This window comes from Panthera uncia, assembly GCF_023721935.1.
Source record: "Panthera uncia isolate 11264 chromosome E2 unlocalized genomic scaffold, Puncia_PCG_1.0 HiC_scaffold_20, whole genome shotgun sequence".
Taxonomy (NCBI): Eukaryota; Metazoa; Chordata; class Mammalia; order Carnivora; family Felidae; genus Panthera; species Panthera uncia.
In genome coordinates this window covers 22110960-22115620 of record NW_026057589.1, presented here as the reverse complement: position 1 = coordinate 22115620, position 4661 = coordinate 22110960, and the positions used below count along the sequence as shown (strand labels likewise).

Genomic DNA, 4661 nt, shown 5'->3' with positions numbered 1-4661 from the left:
TGGGGAGGAGGGGGGCGGGGCGGCGCGGAGGGCGGCGGGGGAGGGGCGGGGGGCGGGCGCGCGGCGGGCGGGGAGGCCCTCCCCCGCGCGCCCGCCCCGCCTCCCCGGCGCTCCCTCCCCCCGCCGCCCGGACTGCGCACAATGGCCCGGCGGCTCCGCGGTCGGGGCCGTGTCCGGCGGGGGCCCGCGCGCCGAGGATCCCGCCCCGGGCAGGGGCCCGCGCTCTCTCTCTCCGTCTCGCTCTCGCTCTCGCTCTCGCTCTCGCTCCCCCCCCGCCCCCCCGACCCGGACAGCGGTTAAGTAAAGGGCGAGCGGGGCGCGCGGGAGGAGCCCGGTGAGGACGCGGCCGGCGCCGAGACTCCGAGGAGCCCCGTGGGGGGGGAGGGGGGCGGGGGGGGGGAGAGTGGCTCTCGGGAGGGGCGGCTCGGGGCGCTGCGGCCCCCTCCCCGTTTCAAAGCGGCGGGGGTGGGGGTGGGGGCGAAGGAGGGCCGTTGGCGGCCCTGCGCCGCCCCGGGTTGGGGCACCTTTCGGGGTCCAGTGCGCCGAATGTGGAGAGGGAACAGGAGCGGTTCCCTGGCTCCTGGGGCGTGGTGGCGAAGGCGCCGTCAGGGGGCCGGAGTCCTTAACCTGCCACACAGCTCTCCCCACCGCTGCCCCGCGGCCACTGCAGCCCCACCGGCAGCACAGAAAGGGTCCTGCGTGTCTCGGCGCTGTGTGTTCCAGAGCAAGTGACTCAACAACTCTGGGCCCTTTCTTCCTCCTCATGACTAGGAGCTCTGGCAGGGGACCGACTGCGTGCCAGGGGCCATGCTAAGCACTTTCTACACATCAGCCCAGTGCCTGCCCCCAGTAACTAACTCTGGGTTGAGTGCTGACATCTGCCCATTTCACAGATGGGGAAAAAAGAGCCACTGGGGGTTTAAGTTACTCTTCCGGAGTGGCGGGAGGGATTCAGCCCCAGGCAGTGGACTCCAAGCCCCACGCCAGGCCAACATGTCGTCCCGTGGCCGGGCCCCTTCTGTCCTCCCCACCGCCCTGGCTCAGGCTGGGAGGCCCTTGTGCGAATCCGGGCCTCGCTGGGCCTCCTCTTCCCGTCTACGAAATGACATCTCTTCCAGCTTCAAGAGTCTCTGAGTCTCTGACTTCAGAGCAGTTGACAGTGAGCCGTCCCTGCCTGCCAGCTGGAACCCAGAGTGAGCCTGGGGACAAAGGTGCCAGGTGGGCCCTCTGCCCTCCGGGGCACTGGCACGTAAATAAACCTAGGCTTCCCCCTTGGCATGGGGGGGGGCGCACGCATTATAAATCAGCAGAACAAGGGCGAGGGGCCGCCTCCTGGGAACCCCTGGAGCGTATTCCAGGGGTCACAGTCTAGGAGTTAAGAAAAAAATCATCACCACCACCAATACCGCCGGAAACCCAGTACTGCAGCTCCTCACCCAGACCCAGAAAAGAGCTGCGTCGGCAAAAACTGTCCCCAAGGAATGCTGGGGCAGGGCAAGGGTTTCTCCCTGCTTCTGGCATTTTGGTGGCAGGAGGGAACCGATGAGGAAACGCTAAGGGGCAAGGTCCACTCCTTGGGCCCCTAGCACAACCCTCGAGCCCCACACAGACCGAGAGGTTACCGGTGAAACCGTGCCCCTTTGGAAATGCAGATCCCCGTGGGGTTACCCGTGAACCCCTTAAGCTCGTGCTTCCTCCCTCCTCAAAATGCCTCCGCGGGTTCTCTTTGTGCGACTGCTGCTCACCTTTGCGGCCTTGGCTGCCGCGTCTTCCCCCAAAGGCTTCCCTGCCTTCACCATCCCAAGCAGGTCCCCCGCGCTATTCCCTGTCTCAACTCACTGGCAAAGGAATTTGCTGTTGGTTCTATTTATTTTTCTGTCCAACTCTTCCCTGAGCTGCAGCCTGGGTCTGCCCCCGCCCCGCCCCGGGCCCCGCACCCCCGGGGCAGGAACCAGGTCTGGCTTGCTCGCTGGTCACATATCTGGGGCCTCACTCAGGGCCTGGGTCCCGTGCACTGGGGTCCCGATCCTGCCCCGTCCCTCTTCGGTCTGTGTGAGCGTCAGACGAACCTCTTAGCGCCCCAGGCCTCAGTTTCCTGCTCTGCACAGTGCGGTGGTGACCCTTACCAGATTTGTGTGTGTGTGCCCATGAACTGAGGCAGAGTGATGCCCTGGGCACAGAGGCCTGGCACGTTGGGAGTAAGAATGTGTGCGTGTGGCCCCTTTGAGGCTCCGTGTGAGGGAGGAGGGCCACGGGGGTCAACAGGACAAAATGAGGGAGGTGGGAGTTTTCTTGGCTAAGCTGGTCTTTAAGCGGAACTTCCCGAGCATGTGCCTTCTGTGTGTGTGTGTGTGTGTGTGTGTGTGTGTGTGTGTCAAGTGGACCCGGGGTGAGAGGAGGGAGGCATCCAGCTGGATGTTTTTGTTTCCCTCAATGACCAGTGACTCAGGAAAGTCCCCTGGCACGCATCTCAGCAACCAGGAAGCAGGTGACCACAGATCAGAGGGAAAAGGCAGGTGATGATGGTTGGCCATCTGTGGGTGGGTGACCGAGGAGTGGAGCCGTTGGCATGGTGTGACAGTTACTCGTTGTATGGCCTTGGTCTGCGACTTCGCCTCTCTGAGCCTCAGTTTCCCCATCTGCAAAACAGGGATAACAAAGTGGCTTGTCCCGGAGGGCTGCGAGGGGGGTGAACTGGGACAATCCAGGTGAAACACGCTCTCCACGGCCCCGGAAATAACTGTGTTTGGACACATTGGTGGAATGTTAGTCTCACCGGGACCTGTGCCTTACAGACGTAAACTCACCAAATTTGTGCGACAGGCCTGTGAGGTAGGTTGTCCCGTACCCCCAGTTTACGGTCGAGGAGACAGAGACGCAGGGAAGACAAGTCGAGGCCCGAGGTCGCACAGCCTGGTGCAGCTGAGCTAGAGCCCAGGCACCTTGCAGCTCCCTGGCTGTTAGCTAAGGAGACGAGCTCTGTCCTGAGTCCAAAGATGCTGGTGGGTCGGGGCAGGGATGGCCTCCGGTGCCTCACGTGTGCTCCCCGTTTCACACCCAGGGCAACTGAGGCCCTGATGGGTCCCCGTCTGGACGCAAACAGGCGGGACACGTGCCAGAAGATGAGACGCGTCGAGGCCCCCTTGGATTAACCTCACTTGGGAGCCACAGCCTCCCGGCCCCAGCAGAGCCACGTCTCTGCTCCCCGCTCTGAGCACATGGCCTCCCTGCAGCTGGAAAGAGGGTCCCCATCTCCCCCCGGGCCCCGTGAACCACTGCCCGCACTCCCCATCTTCCTTCCTAGGGCGTGGGGGGCGGGGGGCTTGCAAGCAGCGACAGGTGCTCAAGGGCAGAGCCGGTCCTGCGGACGGACAGACGGCGAGAAAGCGCCCCACCTTGGTTCTGAAGGAGACCAGAAGGCAGGCAGCTTGGAACATCTGGGCGCATCTCAGATTCGCAGCTTCCTATGGGGTTGTCTTGGCCCAGAAACCACAGGAATCTGCCCTCACCCTGCCGGCGAGGCGACTTTCCAGGCTCTGCGCACTTATCGCACGTTATTGTGTGCATCTGCCTCCGGGCCTGCTGTTCCCACTGGGGCAGAACCCGAGTGGCTTCCCCTGTGCTGTCGCACGGTGTCACAAGGCCAGGGACGTGGCTGGGGCTCCATCGGCGCTTGACCTTCGGATGCCAAAACCTCACCAGGCCTTCCAAGTTCCAGAATTGCCCGGCCGCTCCTGCCGGCTGCCAGTGTCCCGCTCCCCCCGCGGGGGCCGGCAATGGAGGCTGAGTCCGTTCCAGGCGCCCAGCCTCCCCCCTTCTCCCCGGGGCCTTTGCCCTTTGGGTCCTCCCTCGAAACTGCATGTGTGTGTTTCAAGCACCCCTCCCAGGGCCGTTTCCTTCTGCAGGCTGGCCTGTCTTGGCTATTTCGGAGGCTGTGTTTGGCCTCTGGCTCACTGGGGACCAGGAAAACAAAATTTATCATCTGACTGCCCTGGTTTTTTTGTTTTTTTTTTTTTCCTTCTTTCTCCTCCCCCCACCCCCCAAGAATGAAGCAAGCACTTTTCTGCCATTCTCAGAAAGAGCTTTAAACATGGCAGGCCACCGGCAGAAGTCTGTCCTCCTCAGACGGAAGGAATGCAACCATTAACAATAAAAAAAATCCCCGGGATTTATGGGGGCCTCGGGCTTATGAGCCGTTTCACACCCGTTAGCTCACATGACATAGCAGTGGGGGGGGGGGCAGGGGGAGGAAGAGCGGGAATCGTCCTCTCCCTTTGAGACACAGGGACACTGAGGCCCAGAGGCACAAGCCCTCATAGTGAGATTTCCTTGCACTTTCGACGCGGGCCAGTTTGTTCCGTGTAAACATTAAAAACGCACAGCATGTTGGGTGACCCTGTCTTAGCGCCCCTTTTTTTCTAATACAAGAGCTTTGGGGAGTGGAGGGGGCAGGGCGACCTTCCCGTCGCGGGGGCCCGAGACCCCCGTGCAGATCGCTTCGTTAAAAACCAAAGTAAACACTGCCCGCATTCTCCAGTGAGGCGCCCGTGCGTGGGGGTGCACGTCCCAAGAGCAGAATCGGGTGCCCTTTAAAGCCTCGCGTGGTTCCCGTCCACCAGGAAAAAGAATCCGGAAGCAAACAGCCCAGTCTCCCCTTGGGT

General features: G+C 62.4%; 1 long non-coding RNA gene across 3 annotated transcripts; it reads left to right on the top strand.

The window, feature by feature from the left end:
• The first annotated feature begins 279 nt into the window (after positions 1–279).
• On the top strand, positions 280–4441 carry LOC125916355 (uncharacterized). Of its 3 annotated transcripts, none has more exons than XR_007455887.1 (4): positions 280–334; positions 772–849; positions 1119–1218; positions 2442–4441. It is a non-coding gene; the product is annotated as an uncharacterized LOC125916355 (long non-coding RNA). The 3 variants fall into 3 exon arrangements; XR_007455886.1 differs by lacking the exon at positions 280–334 and having other exon boundaries at positions 480–849; positions 2442–2832; positions 3062–4439; XR_007455885.1 differs by lacking the exon at positions 280–334 and having other exon boundaries at positions 480–849; positions 2442–4440.
• The last annotated feature ends 220 nt before the right edge of the window (positions 4442–4661 follow it).